The sequence below is a fragment of the Apium graveolens genome, chromosome 10 (genome assembly GCF_009905375.1).
Source record: "Apium graveolens cultivar Ventura chromosome 10, ASM990537v1, whole genome shotgun sequence".
Lineage (NCBI taxonomy): Eukaryota > Viridiplantae > Streptophyta > Magnoliopsida > Apiales > Apiaceae > Apium > Apium graveolens.
The window spans coordinates 148,314,042-148,338,806 of record NC_133656.1 but is presented as its reverse complement, the minus strand read 5'-3'; the positions used below and the strand labels follow the sequence as shown (position 1 = coordinate 148,338,806).

Below are 24,765 nucleotides of genomic sequence, written 5' to 3'. Positions count from 1 at the left end.
TCTAGGAAAAAGACTAACAAGGCTGGACCCAAGGAAACTTGGGTACCAAAATCAACTTGATTGATTTTGTTGTGTGCAGGGATAAAGAAGAAATCTATGGTACTTGGACAGTGGTTGTTCAAGACACATGACAGGAGATTTCACCCTGCTCACAGAGTTTAAGGAAAGAGCTGGCCCTAGCATAACCTTTGGAGATGACAGCAAAGGATTCACTATGGGATATGGCTTGATTTTAAAAGAAAATGTCATCATTGATGAAGTTGCATTGGTTGATGGTCTCAAACATAATTTATTGAGCATCAGTCAACTATGTGACAGAGGGAATACTGTTTCCTTCAATTCTTAAGCCTGTATTGTCACAAGTAAAAAGGACAATAAAGTGGTTCTAACTGGAGTTAGAAAAGGGAATATGTACTTAGCTGATTTCAACTCTACAGATGCAGAATCCATAACTTGTCTTCTCAGCAAAGCAAGTCCAGTTGAAAGTTGGCTATGGCACAAGAAGCTGTCCCATTTGAATTTCAAGACAATGAATGATCTAGTCAAAAAGGACTTAGTTAGAGGAATGCCTCTAGTGGAATTCACAAGGGATGGGCTGTGTGATGCTTGTCAGAAAGAAAGTGGGATCATGCGTGAGTTCTCAGCTCCAAGAACTCCACAACAAAATGGTGTGGTGGAAAGGAAGAACAGATCACTAATTGAAGCTGCAAGGACAATGCTTGAAGAGTCAAAACTCCCAACTTATTTTTGGGCTGAGGCTGTTAACTGTGCATGTTACACTCAGAATATTTCTCTAATCAATCAGGCAAAATGCATGACTCCCTATCAATTATTCAAGAGAAAAAAACCAACTTTAAACTTTTTACATGTCTTTGGTTGCACATGCTACATCTTAAGGAATCAATCTGATCACAAAGGGAAGTTTGATGAAAAGGCTGATGAAGGAATATTTGTTGGTTATTCTGCTGGAAAATTATATAGGGTCTACAATCTAAGAACCAACATTGTCATGGAATCTGTACATGTTGTGTTTGATGATAAAAAGATTGATGGACTAACAGATGAGGGACATCATGAAGGACTCAAATTTGACAACATTGAGATATACTGTGATGATGGTGAAAGTGAGAATGATGAAGAAGGCATCTCAAGAAGAATTCAGAATCTGCCTTTGGATAATGCACAGAATGCTGCATCCGTTGAAAGTCATAATTCAGCTTCCGTTGAAAGAAGCAATGCAGCATCCGTTGAAAGACAAAGTGCATCATCCGTTGAAGTTCATAATGAAGCATCCGTTGATCGCAGTCTGTCAACGGATAATCAATTCACTTCATCAGTTGATAGAGCTCCCAATTCCTTTCAAAGGATCAGCAACTCAGGGGGAGTTTCAACAAATCAACATTCTATCTCACATCATGAAAATACTGAGGCAACCTCATCTAGGGCTAATCTACCACCTCAAAGGAAATGGACCAAGAATCACCCTTTTGAACTGATCATTGGTGATGCTACATCAAAAGTACAAACTAGAAGGGCTACTCAAGATGAATGTCTGTATAGTAGCTTTCTATCACAGGAGGAGCCTAAGAGAGTGGAAGAAGCTCTATTGGATCCAGATTGGATTTTAGCAATGCAAGAGGAGCTAAACCAATTTGAGAGGAACAAAGTATGAAAGCTGGTACCCAAGCCAAAGAACAAGAGTTCTATTGACACAAAATGGGTATTCAGAAACAAGATGGATGAAAATGGCATTGTCATAAGGAATAAAGCCAGATTGGTTGCTAAAGGCTATTCTCAACAAGAGAGAATAGATTTTGATGAAACATTTGCTCCAGTTGCCAGACTTGAAGCCATCAGAATCTTTCTAGCCTATGCAGCTAATGCCAATTTCAAAGTCTATCAGATGGATGTCAAGAGTGCATTCCTAAATGGGGAATTGGAGGAAGAAGTTTATGTAAGCCAACCTCCAGGTTTTGAAGATCAAAATTTTCCAGACCATGTGTATTATCTGTTGAAAGCACTCTATGGACTAAAGCAAGCACCTAGAGCCTGGTATGAGACTTTGTCAAAATTCCTTCTAGATAATCATTTCACAAGAGGTACTGTTGACAAAACTCTCTTCTTTAGAAATGTTAATGGCTCTAAGATACTTGTACAAATTTATGTAGATGATATTATATTTGGATCTACAGATGATAAGCTTTGTAAAAAGTTTGCTAAATTAATGCAAAGTAAATATGAAATGAGCATGATGGGAGAGCTAACTTACTTTCTTGGTTTACAAGTTAAACAAGTTAGTGGTGGAATTTTCATTAGCCAAACTAAATATATTTATGATCTTTTAAAGAAGTTTGACTTAATGGATTGTTCACCTGCAAAAACTCCCATGGCCACTGCTACTAAGCTTGAATTAAACAAGGCTGAAAAGTCTGTGGATATTACAAGTTATAGAGGCATGGTTGGCTCACTTTTATATTTAACTGCTAGTAGACCTGATATAATGTTTTCTACATGTCTCTGTGCTAGATTTCAAGCTGACCCTAAAGAATCTCACTTAGTGGCTATTAAAAGAATTTTCAGATATCTCAAGGGGACTCCAAATCTAGGAATTTGGTACCCTAGAGAATCTGGTTTTGATCTAATTGGCTACTCAGATGCAGATTATGCAGGTTGCAAAATAGACAGGAAAAGCACAACAGGCACCTGTCAATTTCTAGGGAACAAGCTTGTATCATGGTTCAGCAAGAAGCAGAATTCTGTTTCCACATCAACAGCTGAACCTGAGTACATTGCTGCTGGTAGTTGCTGTGCACAGATACTATGGATGAGGAATCAACTATTTGACTATGGTCTGACTGTTGACAAAATTCCAATATTCTGTGACAACACAAGTGCCATTGCCATTACTGAAAATCCAGTGCAGCACTCAAGAACCAAGCACATTGATATCAAGTACCACTTTATTAGGGAACATGTGATGAAAGGTACAGTGGAACTTCATTTTGTTCCAAGTGAAAAGCAGATTGCAGACATATTTATCAAGCCACTTGATGAATCAACATTCACAAGATTAGTAAGTGAGTTAGGTATGCTTAATTATTCATAATCTATGTCATCTATATAATCTGTCTTGAAGCCTGAAATGAAATTTGCTGCAAGAACAAAGTTGGCTTTAATTTAGACTTATCCTATCAACGGATATTCTCTATCCGTTGAAAGCCAAAATTGTTCTATCAACGGATATTCATTATCCGTTGAAAGACAAATACATTTCTGGTAATTTTATCCTTCAACGGATAAAATGGTGGTGTTCATCAACGAATAACTATTTCCCTTATCCGTTGAAGTGTCACGTCAGTTACTATAAGTGAGTCACAGCCGTTGATTCTTTTACTCAACCGTTGATACAGATATACAGTGTTGTATGTAATTGTATTTAAGGTAGTTTTCAGAATTTCTACAGTTTTCTTTGTCCTTGAACGGCTGTAACTTACTTAAAATTATCATTCAATCATCTTATTTACGTTTTAATTCAAGGAAGTATAAAAGCCCAATTGAACTTTTATTCTCACTTTACGCTTTCTTGCAATTCTTATTCTCTTTCTCTCTAAATTCTCAAGTTTTTCTCTGCAACCTCTACTCACAACAATGGCACCAGTAGTCAAAATTATGTCTCAAACAGGATTTGTTTATGAAAAGAATAATTTCATAGCCTTGGTTGAAAAGAATGAAGCCCATTCTGATTATCACAAGATGATGGACTTCATCAAAAACTGCAAACTAAGCTATGCAATGCTGGAAGCCCCAACCATCTACTGTGAGGTGATTGAGGAGATTTGGACAACTGCAGAGTTCAACTCCACAAATATGACTATTGCCTTCTCTCTCAAAGGTAAGGACTATTGCATTAATTGTGATGATTTACAATCTTGCTTTAAGTTGCCTGAGAATAATGCCATGACACCACACACTGATAAAGATGTCTCTGCTATGCTAGATTCCATAGGCTATGCTTTTGATTCTGCTAGTTTAGGTAGTATTAGAAGGAAAGGCCTTAGGAAAGAATGGAGTTTTCTTGGAGATGCCTTTATTAAGGTTTTCTCTGGGAAGATTAGCAAATTTGATGCTATCACTTCATCTCTAGTTAATATGCTCTATATGCTAGTTTCTGATAGGTTCTTTAATTTTAGCAACTGTGTTATGCTAGAATTAGGTTCCAGATTACGTAACAAAGCTAATAGACCACATAACATCTACTATGCTAGATTCTTTATGTTATTAGCTAACCATGTTGCTGAAGGTTTGGTTATATCCAATGAGAATAATAAATTCAAATGCTGGGCACAAGAGAAAAGGGTCCTTGCAGACCTTTTGAGAATGAACCTCAACAGCCAGGTGCCATTGGTATACTTGCCAATCATGAATGCACCACAGGTAAGTGAGGTAAATACTTCTATAACTCCTACTATTTCCAACCCCAATGTTTCTTTGCCTTCTAGTGTGGCTATGGAACCTGTGTCTTTGTCCAAACAGGCTCCTACCAAAGTCACCAAATCTAAAGTTTCCAAAGTCAAGTCAAAGAAACCTACCTCTGTTGTTTCTCAAAAGATAACAGTTGTAACAACTACCATAAACCCTGAAGGGAGTGAACAGGGTGTGAGTGGTGAGGGGAGGGGTGAACATCAAAAAGCCCCCAGGATAAGGTGGGAGAGGTGAGTGGTACCCAAAACAGCCAAGCCACAGTCTCTCAAAAGACTGTGGTGGTTCAAAAGGAGTCCAACACATCCCTAGTTGCATCCTCCCAAAAGGATGTAACTATTGAAAATAGTCCCCAACCAGGGACATAGAACAAAAGAGGGAGGGACACTGAAGCCACACATTCACCATTTAAAGCCTTTTCAAGGAAGAAGAAGGCCAAAACCCTAGTTTCCATACAAGGGACACACACAGCACAGATACATCCACCAGTATCTGTGCCTTCTCAAATTCAGCTTGATGTGATTCCAGCAAATGTGGAATCACAGCCCCATTTTCTCAATATAGAAACACACCATTCATCAAACTCTCCAACACCCTCTTTGGATGTGGATATAATATTCACATCAAATCCTGATTCTCCCTCATTAAAACTCAGGGAGGAGCCCCACTCAAAACCTGATGATCATCATCTTTTAGATGATTTGTTGGATCATCAGCCAATTCTTTCAGATGTAGTTGAAGAATCTGTGTTACCTCACTTAAAATCAATCCACACAGATTCAACAATTATGTCACTTTCTATATCTACATCTTTTCCTTCCTCAACGAATATCTCTCATCCGTTGACAAGTGGTTGTTCTTCAACGGATAAGCTTAACAGCAGTTATCCGTTGATACCATCAGTTTCTACTTCAACGGATACTCCCTATCCGTTGATGGTCTCTACACACTTAACAGAAACAATTCCAACTGTAGAGGACATGGCGACTGTACAATCACTTTTTGGTTTGAGGGAAGGGAGTGATCTTTTGAGTGAGAGGCTGGGTTGCTCCCAGGCAAAAGGAGGGGTTGAGAGTCACCAAATGCATGCTATTTCTTCCAGCATGGCAAAAGTGAGTAAGAGGAGTGCCACCTTAGAAGGTGAAGGTGAGGGTGTGAGGGTGTGTGTGAGCCAGGGGGAGCCCCTGATGCAAGAACAGAGAGAAATTGAGAGAAAGGCAGGTACAGAAGCTATAAGGGTGGATCCAGCCATTGCTAGTGAGTTAATGAAAGTGGATGATGCAGATAAGGAAAGACAATTTCAGCAACATCACAAAGCTGTCATTGATAACATTTCCTTGGATGCTGACACTTTTCCTCACCCTGTTTCAGCCTATCAATTATTGGCTGCACAGGGCAATGTGGAGGCAGAACAGACACTACACATTGTACACACTTCAGAATCTCTTCTCAGAGACAAAGCTGCTGTCAACAGGCTGCCTTCTCAAGCTGGTGAGCCATCTGAAGAATTTGGAGTAAATTCTAATGATGATGACTCTAATTCTTTGAATGAGAGCATGAACTTAGGGGGAGTAGCAGGCCCAAGTTCTGTTCCTGATCTTCCTGCATGGGCATGGGCAAAACCATCAACACCAGGAGAGTTTGGTGTCACTTTGGTCAGACAAGTCATGACAATTCAGCAGGCCCTTCAGGAGACTCAGGATGCTGGTACCAAGGCAATTCTTCAAGCTCATCTGGAATCTCTGCATCTCTTGCAGTTGCAGCATTACCAGCAAAATCTAAGTGTGGATGAGCTCAAGCTGGACATTGCTGATCTGAAATCCTACAATGCTGAGAAATTGGATTCACTTATGCCCTATGGTACTATGCAAGATTTGTTGGGGAGAATGAGGAAAGCATCTGATGCTGACAAGAGGCTGGCCAGATTGGAAGATAGGGTTCAAATTATTGAAGACTCTATGGTCACCATTCTTCAGAATCAACAAACTCAAACAAATCTACTCATGCAGCTGGCACAAGCACAAGGCTTGACCCTTACCCTTGATGATAACGAAAAGGGGAAGAATAAAAGGGAAGGGGAAGGAGAGCCATCTATAACAGTTCAGATTTCTCAAGTGCTAGTTCATGTCATCACAACTTCTCCAACTATTCAAGTCAAAGGAAAGCTAGATGGAATTGATCTAATCCAGATAGCAGCAGCTGAATTGCAAGTCAAAGAGCAAAGGAAGAAGATTGATGAAAAGATGCAACTAATATTTGGTTCCACAACTTCTCAATCACAATCTGTGAAGCATAGCACAAAAGTGGAATCAATTATTATGGAACTCAAGCCAGTAGGGAGGCATAAGGATGGAGAAACTTCTTCCAAAGATCTGCAACCTATGGTTCTCAAGCCCAACAACAGATCCAATAAGGACTCTACAAAGAATCCTCTAAAAGAGGTGGATTTTCCTCTTCCAAAAGCTGATGAGGACAAGCTTTTAGGTAGAAGTATTGCATATCTCAAAGAGACCATGGATGAGGCTGTAAGGAGAAACATGGCTATTATCTTCAGAGAGGGAAAAAGCATATGTGTGATGCAAGGACATCCCAAATTATCAATAGCCAAGAGGGAAGAAACCAAAAGGTTGAAGGAAGAAGCCAAACAGCTAAAGGCTGACAAAAGAGCACAAGCAAAGCTTGAAAAACAGCTAAAGTCAAGTCAGGCTGAAGAACAAAAAGAAATTGAAGACAAAGGTGAAGATGAAGCTATGGGGGACATGGTTGGTACTGAGATGGAGGAAAAAAGTAAGGAAGAATGGCAGAAAGGGAAAAGAAAGAAGGTCAATGCAAAGAGAAAGAAGGTAGATAAGACTGAAGAAACCCAATCAATATCCAAACCACTACCTTCTATTCCTGAACCAATTATACCTGACCCCTTCATGAATATCCATGGTGAAACAATCATTCCCAAGGAGGAACCAATTGATTGAGACACCATCAAATTGCCCACCTTCCTAACCTCTTCTCCACCATCAAAGAAGCAGAAAAGAAGAATCAAATCAACACCCTCTAAAGCCTCAATCAAATTCACACAGAAGCCTAAGCCTAAACCTCAAACCTCTAAAGATGATTATGTTCACATCTGTGACATAAAAGAATTTTCAGACATTGAACTCTATCTGGATGAGCTGGAGGATGTAAAGGGAATAGCTGCCTACAGACAGCTACCAGAAAGACTAGTGTTCAAATACAAAGGAGTTGGGGAAAGAACATGGCCTCTTCACAGAATTCTGAATGAAGGCTACTCTACCTTGATTAGAGTCTACTCAGCCATACAAAAGGATTCTGGCTTTACCAGGACTGCCAAGACTGAGATTCTCAACAAGATTGCCAACATAAGGAAAACTTGGAGGGAGCCCAATGCCTTGCCTAGAACTTTACTCATTCAAGAAAGAGGAATTACAATTCACAAATCACCTCATTGGTTGATGGAGTTCAGAGATAACAAAGGAGTCAGAAGATTTTTCAGAATTGAAGATCAGCTAAAGATTGCCAGTAATGAAACTCTCAAGGATATGCAATCTAAGTTAGATATCAATGAAGAAGATGAAGCTGAATTCTACAGACAACTTCAACTTCAAATAGAGGAGAATGACAGGAGGCTAGGAAAGAAAACCAGGGATCAAAGGAAAAGAAGGTAATTTGCTCAGGCTAAAGGAGCACCCTTGGAAACAATGTAATTCTTCAATTCCATCTCAGCATATACATTTTCGTAGCACTTTTGAATTTCTACTTTGTTACAGTTTATATATTTGTTAAGTGTTTTGTTATCATCAAGCTAAACACAAATTTATGCCTACAGTTCTAGTAGACATAAATAGGGGGAGATTGTTAGGAATATGTGTATTAGTTTGATGATAAGTTAAGCAAAACACTTAAGTAGAAATCTAGTGTTTGTAGCCTCAACGGATAAGACCATCTTGGCTATCCGTTGAAGGAGTAGCTTTACTTAGCAATAAGTTTAGTATGGTAGCACATTTCACTCTCTGGTATCAAGCTGTAATTCGTAGATGTTGTTAGGAAATAATCAGTCATGTTGACTACTAATGGATATATAAATAGGAGGGCTAATTGTAAATATTTCATGCCTTGTAATTTTGTATAAGTGAAGAAGTGTCAACGGATATTGAAGACCTTCAACGGATAAGAAACAAAGCTTCAACGGATGTCACTAATGCTTCAACGGATAATATCCATCAACGGATAAGTGCTTCAATGGATAAAGACTTCAACTGATAATGCATCAACGGATAAAGCTTCAATGGATAAAGCCTCAACGAATAAGGCATCAACGGATGAAAGCTTCAATGGATGCTTAGTTCATTAGCTGTTGATAGTGACAATTCACAAGCTGACAGAGGCACATGGATTGACAGAGACATACTGGAATGTGGAAGCCTCTAGGAGGAATCAAGAAAATGCAGCATTTCCATTCTGATGCAAACAAGGAAGTATTCAAAGATTTACAGATTATCCTAGATTGCATTGGATAGAGAAATGAAGAAGAAACATATGAAGAATCTTTTCAATTGTATTTTACAGTTTGTCTTCACTTGTAAACTTGGTGATATATAAACCAAGTAGCAGCTAGTAATTAAATATGAATTTTCCTTGAGCTATTTAGAAATATCAAAAGAGAAAATCATCTAGTTTGTACTAGGAAGCAGCTGTGATTTAATTCTTTGAATTACAGATTTTCTGAAATAACACATCTCTGGTGGAACAACAAATCCACCAGAAAAGTTTTTTTTGTTCTTTGTGTTCATTACATTTGTGTTTGAATATATATCTGTCTGCATCAGCATCAAGCAATTCACACACATTTGATCACTCAAACACTTAGCCTTAGAAACTGCTCAAAACTTGAAAAAGTTTTGAGATTTACATTCAACCCCCCCTTCTGTAAATCTCATTGTTAGTCCACTGGGATTAACACCTATTCACCCCCTCTAAGTGTGCAATTTCACTTGGTATCAGAGCTTTGGTGTACTAACATTTCTGTAACAGGAAAGTACAGATCCTATGGCACACCTTTACGCAGAAAGAGAATCATCAAACAAGGCACCACTTCTTATTGGGGCATAAAATTATGATTTAGTGAAGACTAAGGAGAAAGTGTTTCTAAGAAAAATGCACTTGAATGGTTGGTCATTAAGAATAGTCCATTTACTTTTATGGACAAAAATGGCGAGCCAAAAGATATTGGTGATCTTACCGAGGTAGAACTGGTAAAATTAAGCTATGATGGAAGATCAAAGTACAAACTGATAGGTGGTCTATCAAATTCAGATTTTTTTCAAAATATCTTCTTGTAGCACCGAAAAGGATATATGGGACACTTTAAATAGGTGTTATAAAGGTTCAAAAAAAATCAGAGAACATATGTTTCAAGTCCGAACAGCGAGCTGCTACAGAAGAAAAAAAAGAATCCAAAGACTCAAATCACTCGGAGTCATGTTAAAGAATCAGATTTTAATGATGCAAGTGAAGAGATGGTTAATCTAGCTCTTGTTGGTCTTGAAGAATCAAGTGAAACTGATTACATTGGCTCAAGCTCGAGTAGTGAAGTAAATTATTTTAATTCTAATATACATATTGATAGTAATTCTTTTTGGATGAACTAACCATGCAGTGTAATATCTGGGATATATCGTGTAATTATTTTTGCTAATAAATAAATATTTTGTATGTTCTGTAATGATTCTGTGAATTATTTGTTAAATGGTGTATGTGTTTGGATGTTTAAATATAATATAATTTGAGTACTTTAATTTTTACATGTCCAAAATAAAGTGTAGATAATTGTCATATTCTTTTATTAATTTTTATGTTGTTTTATGATTTTGTAAAAGATTTACGGATTTAATAAATTATTTTTTCGAGTATTTATAAACTATTTTGTATAATCGGGAACCAACCGACGTCACTCATTTTTACGTTTTTATAACCCGAAACTCTTCCGAGAACTCCTTCCTAATCTAATTGCAATATTTCAAGATTTTTCTTGTTTTGACTTTTTCGATCCGGCGTACGGTTTTCCCCGTGCGGGTCCCGACGCGATATTTTCAATACAAAATTTGTTTCGGTAAATCGATAAAACCCGTATTTTCGATAAACGGGATCTTTTTATTAAACTATTATAATTATCATCTCGTAATACGTGTAACCAAAGCACTGAGACCAAGACCGCAGTACAAAATGTTCAAATTTGGATAATTATCCCAAAACCGGTATTGTTTTGGATCTGTTTTCTCAAATTAACGTAATATTTTATATCCGGTATGATCCAACGGGGTACCAATATTCCCTAATTATAAATAGCCCTTACCGTATTTTATTTTGTACAAAAAATCATTTGCAGTCAGTAATTATATAATTTTACAGAGAAAACAGTATATTCATATAAACTTCTGAGAATCAAACTGCAATTTCAAGGCGTTACCGGATTCCGATTGGAAAGCTCGAGTACTCAAAACGAAGGTCTTGAGGTGTTCTATCGGAATCAATAAGCCTTATTACTGGTATTTTTCTATATTTTTATTTATTTTTGAATTAATTTGATTTAAAATATGATTTTTTGTTCGAGAGATTGTTTGTATGATTTGATGATTGTATGTTGTAGAGCTTTTCTTCCTGATGATTTTGATATATTATATGACTGATTTGGAGTTCAATAACATGTTCAAAATTAGGTTTTAATTTCGAATTTCAAAATTAGGGTTTATAATCCGTATGAATGTTCATAATTGAAATTTGGGGGTTTCTTCCCCAGGGGTTATTAGATTATTTTATTGATTACATCGTGTTCCTGGTTAAATTTGCAATCGATTAATGTATAGTATATCAACAGACGATTCCTGGTTTGCTCAAATCGAAGCAAACAAAACTCGCCGGAGACGGCGAAGTTTCTTGCTCTTTTTCCGGCCAAATCTTTGATTGTTTGGTTGTTTTGATTGCATGTATAAGTTGTTGGTAGTCAGGAGAGTGAATCTGGAGAGTTTGGTGGCCTGAGGTGGCCGGATCGTGTTCTCCGGCCACTCTGCGGCCCGGCCACTCTGCGGCGAAGTCGACGGTGGCCCTGAAAAATTGCAAACATGCCCCTGTACTTTTGAGAAGGATACAGTTTAGTCCATGAAGTTTCCAGACTTTGCAAATTTAGGATTCCTGCTTTAAAAATATTTAAAAATCATATTTCATATTTATTTTAATTACAGAAATTCATTTTAATTACTAAAAATTTTAAAAGTTATTATTTAATTCCCAAAATTATTTTTAATTCAAAAATAAATCTGAATTAATTAGTTAATTAATTTTAGTTAATAATTAATTAGTTAATTGGTCAATTAATTCAAAAATTAATTGATTAATTGATTTAATTAATTATTAATTGATTTAATTAATTATTAATTGATTTTATTAATTATTTAATTAGTTTTAATTATTTATTTTGATTTAAAAATTCTGAAAAATAGTTTCGAGCTTCAAATATTATTTTAAATTGTTTTCAAGGCTCGATAATTATTATATAATTATGTTAAAGCCAGATTCGGGCAATCGAACCCTGTTTATTATTTCAAAATGATTCAACGGCCCGTTTAAATTCCAAAAAATGTTTAAAAATTCGTATTAAATATCGGAAAAAATCATTTTAACATTAGATCTGCTTTGAAAAAGTATTTTCATCAAACATCTTACGTGTTATGTGTTATATGTGCACTGATTGATGTGTTAAATGCGTATGTGTATATTATATGACTGTTTTGATCGTATCTTTCGATCCGTAAATTGGATTTGGGTAAAACGAAGGGTAGATAGAAGCTTATATCGACTAGAATTATGCGAGATGAGTATTGATAGATACTTGTGATATGTGAGCAGAAGAGGCAAAGCGTAGGAAAGGGAAGCAGATAGTCGGAGAATAGGAGATTGTGATTGAAAGCCAGTGAAGCATTAGCGAATTAAGACGAGGCAACTATTCTGAACCTTCTCAAGACATATTGTGAATAATTTATAGTTTTGTTTTCATACTGCAAGTGCTTTGAAGCACTGAGCCTAAAACTTGATTCCAACTATTGATCTTGGAACCAAAAGCCTTATTCTTTCTGAACCATTGGTTGTTGAATACCCAGATACGAACCACAAACATACGACACTACTCCACAAATACATACAAACTAAATACCAATTACTGAACTGAAATTGCTTAACACCCAAACCCTTATACCTTATACATTGAAAGACAAATCCTCATAACCACAAGACTTTGATTTTTTTGTTATCCAATTCTTGTACTGGTTGATAACCAATTTCTGTAATTGCCATGTTGTTCTCCTGTGAAGATTGTAAACCATCTTACGTTTGAAACCCACTATTGTTTATGATTATGTTTATTGCTTTACATTGTTTATTCTGTTATTATTATAGAATTGGATTGTTTTATTAAATTGTGGATCAGATTCGTGGTTAGACTAGATTGATGGTCAAGTCAAGCCAATGTGTGCCTTGGATCCAGTAATTAGAGCAGAGTTGTGTGCCTTGCTTGGGGTTAGTGCGTGACTGATCAGCAGTCTAACCTTGGTTTTTTTTAAATGAAAACTTAATATCTGATTCTAAATCATTGCTCATCCATAAACTTGATACCTTAAATCATTTCACTTGATCATTATTTAATCTCAGTATTCTCTATGTGACTTGCTGTGCTAGTTAGCTCATTTGTGTGGTTCTGTTTATGTTCTTTTCCAGTTAAGGAGGAACCCGTTGGTAGCGAGGATCCCCAATCTAGTGCGCGAGCTAGGATTCCAGGTTAAGAGGAATAAGCTAGCTGAAGATTTTTGTATTAGTTTAAGAGTTTGTAAAAATGTTTAATATTCAGTTGTAAGTTTGAATAGTTGGGATTTGGACGCTTGTAATATAAGAGTGTGTGTTTGGCTTGTGTGCATATTTTAACTTGTTGCGATCCGTGGAAATTAGTAAGTAGGGTCACTGCATATTGTTATCTTTATTATTGTTATAATCAGGTTTATAAATAAGTGTGTGTGTGTGGACCCCAAACTTCTGACCCGGGTTTGGAGGGCGCCACATGCAGGATAAAAGTAGTCAATCAATGAATGAACTTATGAATCTAAAGAATGAGAACTATGAGCTAGAACAAGAGAATGTTCATCTTTGAAAGTCATCTCAGATTTAATGAATTCCAAATCGTGGGAATGATAGCAAATCTCAAGGAGCAAATTGTGCAATTTGAAGGAAATAACAAGCAAATTCTGAGAAGGAATGACACACTCATAAAAGAACTCAACTCGCTGAGAACTGATCTTAAGGCTCGAAATGAATATTTGGAGAATGTCGAGTTGATAAAATTAGACAGTTTAATTGAAATATCCAAACAAGCTAAGAAAATCAAGGAACTGGAAGATGAAATCAAGAGTATTCAGAAAGGAATGGGAAAGTTTGTTCAAAGAGAAGAAGTACTCAAATCCATGATGAAATAAAACAAAGTTCCATTCGATAAAGGTGGTCTTGGAAAGGCTTCTAGATCAAAGGTTCAATCTTTGAAGTCTAAAGGCAAAAATGGCATTTTTTATGATTATGATATGCCTTGGAAAGTTTACAACACATGTGGAAAGAAGGGTCATCTAGCTAAGTACTGCACAGTTAAAAGATCAGTATCAGTAGGCTGGAACAGACAGACAGATCACTGACAACAAGTTGTTAAGCTAAGACAGCAAGCTGACAAAGAATCAGGCTCCTAAAGTGATCTACTAACCATGCTGGACCCAGACAAATATGGGTACCAAAATATTGAGTTATTTTGGTTTGTTTTGTAGGTTTATCTCATGGACAAATTAAAGTCAAATCAATGGATTTTGGACAGTGGTGCAACAAGGCACATGAGTGGAGACAAATCTCAGTTTCTTAATCTAAAGATGAAGACGGGTGGCAGTGTCACAATTGGTGATAGCAAGACTCTTCATATTCTTGGAAAAAGAAAAATTGGTAACAGTATTGTGTCTTTAAATAAAGCTTAATATGTTTAAGGTCTTACTTATAATCTACTTAGTATAATTCAATTATTTGATGATGGTCATACAGTAGATTTTGGTCAACATGATTGTACTCTACTTGTTGGTTCTAACAAAATTCCTCTAGTTGCTAGAGGGAAGGAAATATACATGTATTGGATTTTGAAGAACATGAACAAGCATGTTGTTTAGAAATAGTTGATACAAGTCCAAAAATTTGGCATAGAAGACTTGGGCATGCTCACATGGAATTACTTAGCAAGCTGTCAACAAAATAACTAGTCCGAGGATTACCAAAATTGAAGTATATAAAGATGGAAACTTGTACTGCTTGTCAATTGGGAAAGCAAATCAGAACACCACACAAAATAATTATCGATAAGAAAACACAGAGACAAAGGGCTGATCTTTGAATAGGAAAAAGAGTGGATCTGCAGGGTTGGCTTATTCGAAAAAAGCCTTGTTCTTTGGAAGATCTATCTCGTGTCTGGTACTGCATGGTTCCACTCTGCAAGAACTCTGAATCATTCTCTTGAAGCTCATCCTCTTCATCATAAAGGATCTGCTTGCTCCGAAATGACCTGGACCAATAGGGAAATATCAATTCATTGGGCCTTTCGATACAATCAAATAGAATGCCCCAAGGGTGCCATATTCTAGGAGCCCAAACAATGTGATTTTACACTTGGATTTATTCGGTCCAGAAGCTTATAAAAGTATTGGAGGTAAACGGTATTCTTTTGTTATTGTCGATGATTATTCTAGATATATACGAGTATTGTTTTTACCTACTAAAGATTGTTCTTTTAGTGAATTTAAGAAGCTAATCAAGTTATTTTAGAATAAGCTTGAAACAAGACTTATAGGTATAAAAAAAGATTGTAATAACTCAATTTTTCGAGACCTTGTAAAATGTTTAATGAATAGTAACCCTGACGGATGAGAAAAACTTTTGAACCCACACTATGCAGTGCGTTAGAAAATGGGTTTCGGAGTTGACATTATGATTATACGTACCAAATGAGTGTATGTAAATGCTATTAGTTTTCGAAGAAAACAAACTTTGAAAAACGACCATATTTACGACTCATCGAGGATTACGGGAATCCCAATATAATTACAAGATTAAAACCCTATGGATTTATATCCAAGTATGATAATTCAAAACATAAGGAATAAATGTGAAAGGAATTACATCGCGAACCATTTGTGACGAAGTATTACGAAAACATTTAAGCAGCCGAGCGAACGCGTAAACGATTAAATATATGTAACGCACTAACTAACCATGGTAAGAAAGTAACCATGGTTACTTTATCAAATAGTGAGCTAGATATAGGATGATCAACCAAGGCTAATGAAATAGTAAGCTAAGGAAGCTAAAACAAGTAGCTTAGCTTGTAAACTAGGAAGCTACTTAGATTTGTCCATGGATTTGGCAACAAGAATAAACCTAGGATTCTGAACTAGAGAATATCAAATCAATATAAGATATCACCAACATAATTTCCTAGAAGCAACCAAGGAAGCAAGCATAAAAATACTTCTTCTCTCCCCATTTCTTCAATTCGGCTTCTTCTTCACCAAGGAATTCAAAATCAAATCTCCAAGTTCTAGCCATGGATAAATCCTCCCATTAATTCTCAAGCTTCCTAAAAAACAAACTAAGGTAAGATAATTCTTTGATCTCTTTTTATCAAGGTTTGATGGGTGAAATAAAATCAAGAAAGTTGCTAGTGAATAGTATGAATAGTAACTCTTCTTTGGTTTCTTGATTTCAATGGTGGTTTTAGGTTCCAAAAACCATACCAAGCACTCTCAAGACTCCACCATCCTCAAGAAAACATATCAAGATTTCAAGAAAGGTAAAAATATTTGACCCAACTTTATTTAAGATTCAAATTCAAGATCCTTTTAGTATGTAGTTATAAACCTAGTTTTAGTGGTGATATTGTTAAGATCTTGATGTTTAGTTAAGTAGATTTAAGGTTGATTGTTGTTGCCTCGAGAACATGATGTTATTGAGAGGAGTTAGTGTGTTGATGATGATATGGTGATTTTTGGTGGTAGTATAAAGATTTAAGGCGTGAACGAAACTCCGATCATAAACGTAATCTCGTTAAAACGTAACTTTAAGTTTCTGCAGAAAGTCCCGAAGATGTAAACTATAGTTTCTTGAAAACTAATCCTTGATTATGATAGAAAATGTTATAAGTATCGTTTAGGCGCTTGAATCGCTTGATTCCGATTTACGGATCAAAATTATGACCGTTTTGCTAAAAGTGATTTACGCGACAAAAAATGCTACGAATCACGAACTTTAAAAGTATAAAGGATCGACTTAAAATTGTTCATAAATCATGAAATTTTACAGAGAGCAGAATATTTAGTTTCCTAACTTCCATAAAAATTTCAAGTGAAAATAATGATTTTTCAGTTTTAAAAAAAAATCGGAGCCGAGACCGCGCGATTAGAAACCGTAGAATCCATAAGCGGAACCGACGGCGAAAATGAAAATGAACTTAAGATTCTTTGAAAAATGAAGCGACCATGATGTGAATAAGGACTTAAAGGAATAATAAGGATAAAATAAGTTGAGAGGGTGCATAATAATTAGCGCATGAGTGCGGGTAACCGTAAATTAGAACGGGACCTAACGAAGTGAATTATGTTATGATTATAGATTTCCGAGCGGAACCTAGAGCATCCTCCACCTCGAGATACCCAGGCAAGTTTACGAACCCAACTCCACTTACTATTGTGTTGTGAAAGGATTGTTTTATTATCATTGCACAAATACCATGTTTGCCATGATACATAGTTATTAAATTTTTGCATAATATAGCGATATTGTACGATTAGTATATGTATCATAAAATATTTATTTTCGCTTTAAGCGTGATGTATAATTATAAGACCGAGAGTCGCTCGGGATTTTATGATGAAAATCCGGGAATCATTCCGGTGATATTAGGACAATTACAAGTCCATAATAGTATGTTTTAAAGGGACTCAACGTCCACTTACGAAACATTAAAATACCTCGAACTTTTATTAAAACGATTTCCCAACGATCATATTCCCTCAACTATATTTTATTATTCGAACAATAAATATTATATACCTATTCCTTTATTATGGGAGAAGTATACTCCAACGATTATTTATTTCAAACCCGATTAAACATTAAGGATTATTGATTGTGTAGACATAAACTAGTTGAGGAATAGTATTTTAAATATTCTTTTAAAGAGTAAACTCATTCGAGGTTAATTATTTATCGATTATCATTTAATTATTTATTATTCATTAAAGGGTTTATTTATGATTTAAAAATCATAGATCCTGATTTAAAATACTTTCTGATTTTCGAAAAAATCATTCGAATAATTTCAGAATGTCGGAGAATATTATCTCAACTTATTTAAATATTTTGAATATAGTTTCAAAACAAACTCCCCCTTATATAACAAATATGATGACAACGGTCAACCCACATCCTTAGTACTTCCTCCGAAAATTCTCGGAAGTACATATATATACGTACATATCCAAGTGTACCTATCAAGAAGCAATATGCTTGGGGGAACAATATAAGTTCCATATATATGATAGGATCTTACAAGGACAAGGAGGGGTAGACTACAGTACTTCGTGCACTGGGGAGACTACCAATTTACTACCACATGAGAAAGTATTTTATATACTGATGAACATGTGGAGTATGTGTACCTGAGAGGGATGGGCGCAAAACCGTGTCTTGAGAGGGATAGACGCGAAGTGTGTACCTGAGAGGGATGAACACAGAAAAGGCCCGAATGCGGCCAGGGTGATAACCGATAATAAAAGGGAATCGTCCATCTACATGTAGAAAAGGTTACTTTTATCATAGTACGACTGATCATCGTATGCGGTGGCTCCAACGAATGTCTTATTCTTCCAATTGGAATTGCGATGCAATACCGTAACCTAAGCCTAGGTGTTGGGTTTACTATTAAGGTATTCGCAGGATAATAAAATCCACTAAAGAATTGTTTTTATAAGAAGGTGTGTGTCACCAAGGAAAAACTAAATTCGAATAAAACGTAATTATCATATATGATGTTTTACGTAAGTTATCATACAGTCATTTTCATACTATACATTATTATGCTGGGCATTATAGCTCACACTTGTTTTCTTAAATTGACACAACACAACAGTGAATCAAGATGCCTACCATGAGAACCACAGCCAGGAAATGGGTAGGAAATGGCCAGCTGTTCCGTAGATTGTTTGGTACTGTACCACAGGTAGTCCGAATAAGCTGGATTGGTTTTCAGTTGTTTTTAGTTCGGCTTATTTATAAGTATGACTTATGTAAGGTAATAAACAAGAAACACATATTTGACTGACGGACTAGCCTTACTTAAAGGTTACTCCCCGGTAAGACTTAATTACATTTGGGTTGTAATAATTATCACTTTATGGTTGATTTACTCTAGTTATGAATGGTCCATTTTCAAGACAATAACCTGTAAGTGTGTGTGTGTGTGTGATTAGTATGGGGTCGTAAAGTGTGAGTATTTATATATTGTAGTGTAAGGTATATGGTTTGTAGTAGTTTAGATGGCGTGACCTCCGAGATTCCTGATCCCGGATTTTGGGGCGCCATAGTGATCATGATGGTGAATTTCGAAAGGACTTTATTTCTTATTGTGAAGAAAGAGGAATTATATATCAATTCTTTGCACCTCATACACTACAGCAAAATGGAGTTATGGAGTGTAAGAACAGGTCTCTACAAGAAACAACAAGGGTATTGCTTTAGGAAAGCAAGCTGCCAAGGAGATTTTAGGCAGAAGGTGTCAATACAGCAAGCTATGTTCTTACCAAAGTGTTAATCAGGCCATTACTCAATAAGAATCTATTCGAATTGATGAGGGATAACCTAATATTGTTTACTTTAAAGTCTTTGGTTCAAAGTGCTTTGTACTCAAAACTTTTGAAAGGAATGGTAAATTCGACTCTAAATCTTATGGAGTAATATTTTTGGGATATACTTTAACAAGTCGTGCTTATTGAGTTTATAATCTATCTAAATAAGTTGTTGAAGAGTCTATTGATATTTCTTTTCAAGTTCTAATGATTATTTGTCAAGGAAAGAGGAAGATGTTGCAGATACAGATACTGGCAGCGAGCTGGCAATGAAGAATACTAACTCACAGCAAGCGGACAAGTTAAAGAATGTAACTCCAGAAGCTGATAAAAAAGCCGGAACTTCTTCACCTATTGATGAAACTCTGGAACAGTTATCTAGGCTTACTTTGGGAGGTCCAAAGGGAAATAGAGCTATAGAGAAGCTTATGTTTAATGGTGAAGATTTTTCACCTCCTTCTAAGAGAATTCAAATAAATGAGTAAGTCATAGCTCAACACTCCCTACCAAAGTCATCTAAGACATTAAAGAATCATCCTCCAGAATTGATTATTGGTGATAGATCAGAAGGAATTAAAACAAAAAAGGAGCATCAAACATTTGTGCTTCTGTAGTTTTTCTAGCTAGAAAGGAACCAAACAATATCAATGAAGCTCTTAATGATAAAAATTAATTCATGGCAATACAAGAAGAACTCAATCAATTTGAAAGATGTGATGTTTGGGAACTTGTAGAGCCACCAAAGGATGTTTCTGTTATTGGTACTAAATGGGTTTTCAAGAACAAAGTTGATGAATTTGGAAATGTCACCAGAAACAAGGCAAGGCTTGTGGCACAAGGATACAATCAACAAGAAGACATTGATTTTGATCAAACTTATGCTCCTGTTATAAGATTAGAATCTATCAGGATGTTACTGTCATTTGCATGCTACAAGAAAATCAAGTTACGCCAAATGGATGTAAATAGTGTTTTCTTAAATGGATTTCTTAAAGAGGAAGTTTATGTCAAGCAACCTCCTGATTTTGAGAATGAAAAATATCTAAATTATGTGTACAAGTTGAAGAAAGATTTATATTGATTAAGGAAAGTACCTCGTTCTTGATATGAAAGGTTAAGTGAATTCTTAATCAAGAATGGTTTCATTCGAGGTACTATTGATCAAACTTTATTTACTATGTTTAAAGGTAAAGATATTTTAGTTGTATAAATATATGTTGATGATATTATAATTGGTGTTACTCATGATTCTTTATGCGAGTAGATCTCTAAGTGTATGTATAGTGAATTTGATATGAGCGTGATGTGAGAGCTCAATTATTTCTTGGGCTTACAAATCAAGCAAACTCCTGAAGGCATATATATACATCAATACAAGTATATCATGAACTTACTCAAAAGATTTGGTTATGATAATATCAATCCAATTATACACCGATGAGTGTTGTCAACAAGCTGACAACCGATGAACAGGTAAAGATGTTGATATTCGGACTTATAGAGGTATGATAGAAGTTTAATATATCTTACAGCCTCTAGACCTGATATTATGTATAGTATTTGTGTTTGTGTAAGATTTTAAGTAGGGGTTATTGAGTGGAATTTATGACACTTTATTACGCTCCGTAAGCTTTGAATTGGTGTATTTGTACTCGAATTGTTGGTTTTTTAATGTGTTTTCTAGTGTTTTTGTATTTTCAAGTATTATCCAGGTAATTAGGTGAATTAGCATTGTTTTGGTGCAAATTTGGTGTTAGAGAGGTGTTGGAATAAAAGCTATTGGAAAACCGGCTCAAATTAGCAAGGAAAATGAACAAGTCAGAATTTTCAGCGGGAGGTTAGCGCACCCACGCTGTGATAGTGCACGGCCGCGCCCAAAGTCCAGAAACTCAGCGCGCTCCCACTGGTCAAGTGTGCGGCCGTGCCAGGTCGAGAACTAAAATCCTGATTCTATTGGGCTTTTGATCTAGAAGACTTCTACCCTGCATGGGGCTGCCATATATACATAAAATAAGCTCGTTTTTTATAGAGAGACATACAAGAGCACAAGAAGAAGGCGTAAGAAGACCGTTTTAGCACAATTCAACAAAGGTGAAGAAGATCTAGTTTTAAATTGTGATTCTTTATTTAAGTTGTAATGTTGGATGCTAATTTTTTTATTTTTGAACTTATACTCTTGTTTAGTACTTTGTTTATTATTCGTTTATAAAGACTACATTTATTATACCATGCTTTCATCGGAACCCACTTTATTGATGAGTCCGATCATGGGCTAATCGTTATCGTGGGGTTCTAACGGATTTATTTATGGATTTTTTTAGTTGATTGGTTTCGATGCCTTAGTGTGTGGTGATTGTATGATAACCTAGTATTGGTTGTGTATATTCGTCTTATGAGCGTCGCGAACTTATAAGATAGTGTGTTAATTCTTAATAAAGCGAAAGTGAATTTAAGGGTTTAGAACTTGCCATGCTAGCATAGGTTCATGTGTTACTGTTATGCATGATTCGTAGGTAATTTTAACCATCTTACTTGCCCTATGTAATCTTGATAGATAACTTGTGCATTAAACCATTATGTTGTCAAATTCTATAGACATATAGGGTCTTAATATAATTGGTGTCTATTCAGCTTCTATCTCTTTTATGGATGTCTGGTAGTATGGTATTTGTGCAACAAAAGTTGGCGTTTATCAGTTTCGTGTTATCTGATTAGTGTCATTACCATTACATGCTAAGGTTAAGAACTAAAAGGCTATTGAATGAAATATCTAATGAAGTTAGAATCTCATGTTTGTCATATATATTAATTCAGCCATTCTTATTCTCTTAGTTATAATTGTTAGTTTAATTCTTAGTTATAAATAATCTCAATCTGTTAATCGTCTTAGCATTGGATAATAACCATTTCATTGTTGCTTAGGTGCATAATCTATATTTAACCAAAATCAGTCTATGTGGGAACGAATCTGATTTATATCTTATACTACTTGTGAACGCGTATACTTGCGTGTAATTTTAGCGCGTGTTTAGCGACTAACAAGTTTTTGGCGCCGCTGTCGGGGAACCGGTGTTAATTTTTAGTTTATGTGTTTGTCATCAGTGGTCATTAAAGTTCATTGACTCGGACATTGTTACTAATCTATTTCCTTGCCTTATTTCAGGTACTCTAGCGAACGTGTATGCATACGCGTTCTCAGTCTCGTAAGAGAACTCTGGATAAAGCCGAGGAATATGTTGTAGTGGTTCGAAGGGAAGTTGTTGAGGACGAAGAGAAGGTAGAGGAAGAAGAGAAAGTCGAGGGACCAGTTTTAGTAGTGATGGGAGATCAAGCAAAAATTTCTAAGGCTTTGATGGACTATTCTCAGCCTAAGATCAATGATATTCAGTCAAGCATCATCAGGCCGGCCATCTCGGCTAACGCTTTTTAGATCAAGTCAAGCATGATTCAGATGATACAGAACTCAGTTCAGTTTGGGGGATCTTTTAAAGAAGACCCCAACATGCATATCAGGGATTTCAACGAGATCTGTGACACTTTCAAGTTCAATGGTGTGACTGAAGATGCTATCAAGCTGCGACTCTTCCCATTATCTCTAAGGGATAAAGCAAAGTGCTGGTTACATTCTCTACCACCAGGGTCTATCACTACTTGGGAAGATCTTGCTCAAAAGTTTCTCACTAAATTCTTCCCTATAGAAAAGACTGTTACAATCAGGAATACTCTTACTCAGTTTGCTCAGCAAACTGGAGAATCTCTGTGTGAGGCTTGGGATCATTATAAGGAGATGCTAAGGAAGTGTCCACACCATGGCATGCCTGATTGGATGATTATAAATTGTTTTTACAATGGATTGAGTGCTACTTCTAGACCCATGCTCGATGTAGCATCAGGAGGAGCCTTGTGGGCTAAGAGCTACAATGAAGCTTATGAATTAATTGAACTGATGGCTGCTAAAGAATACCAGAACCCTTCCCAGAGACTGACTCAGGGAAAAGTAGAAGGAATTCTGGAGTTGGATGCAGCAACTGCTATAGCTGCCCAACTTAAGGCTTTGACGATGAAGGTGGATACTTTGACTAATTATGGAGTTAATCAAATCTCTAGTGTCTGTGAGCATTGTGTCGGTGCCCATGAGACTGATCAGTGTGCTATTTCTAGTGAATCAGCTCAGTTTGTGAGCAACTTTCAGCGATCGCAACAACCTGTGCCAGCTACCTATCATCCTAACAACCGCAATCATCCTAATTTTAGTTGGAGCAATGCTCAGAATACGGTTCAACAGCCTTATCAACAGTACCCAGCTAAGCAGTACAACCCCCCTGGTTTTCGGCAACCGCAATATGCACTAAGACAGCAACTCCAGCTGTAACAAGCTAATGAAAAATCTGAATTAGAGGATTTGAAGCTTATGTGCAAAAGCCAAGTTATTTCCATCAAGACCTTGGAAAATCAAATTGGATAAATTGCCAATGCCTTGCTAAATCGTCAACCTGGTCCACTACCTAGTTACACTGAAGTACCAGGAAAGAGGGAAGCTAAGGAGCAGGTGAAGGCAATCAATTTGAGGTATGGGAAGGTTGCGAATACTGAACAAACTCAAGTTTCGGAGGAAGAAGCTGGGGCTGAAGAAGTAGAGCAGCCGGAAGCAAAAGTGGAACCAAGGATGACTACTATTAAGCACACTCCTCCTGAGGGTAATACAGGGGAGAAACAGATCTATCCTCCACCGTCTTTTCCTAAGAGGCTGCAGAAGAAAAAGCTGGATAAGCAATTTGAGAAGTTTTTGGAGGTGTTCAAGAAACTTCATATCAACATACCTTTTGTTGAGGCTCTTGAGCAGATGCCTAGTTATGCAAAGTTTATGAAGGGTATTCTCTCTCAGAAAGTGAAGCTATATGATTTAGAGAATGTTGCTCTCACGGAGGAATGCAGTGTTGTGCTACAACAGAAGTTGCCTCCAAAGCTAAAAGATCCTGGAAGCTTCACTATTCCATTTACTATTGGAAAAGTGTCTTTCAACAGATGCTTATGTGACTTAGGAGCTAGCATCAATCTGAGGCCTTTGTCAATCTTCAAGAAGTTGAACTTGCCTGACCCAAAACTGACTTATATGACCTTGCAGTTGGCCGATCATTCTATTACATATCCTCGAGGTATTGTGGAGGATGTCTTGGTCAAGGTTGATAAACTCATCTTCCCTACTGATTTCATAATTCTTGATTTCGAGGAGGATAAGAAGATTCCCATAATCTTGGGAAGACCCTTCTTGGCAACTGGCCGAACCTTGATAGATATGCAGAAG

General features: G+C 36.4%; 1 non-coding gene across 1 annotated transcript; it reads right to left on the bottom strand.

Moving 5' to 3' along the window:
- Nucleotides 1–23,169: 23,169 nt before the first annotated feature.
- LOC141694520 (small nucleolar RNA R71) lies at nt 23,170–23,276 on the bottom strand. Its single transcript, XR_012563815.1, has one exon. It is a non-coding gene; the product is annotated as a small nucleolar RNA R71 (small nucleolar RNA).
- Nucleotides 23,277–24,765: the final 1,489 nt, after the last annotated feature.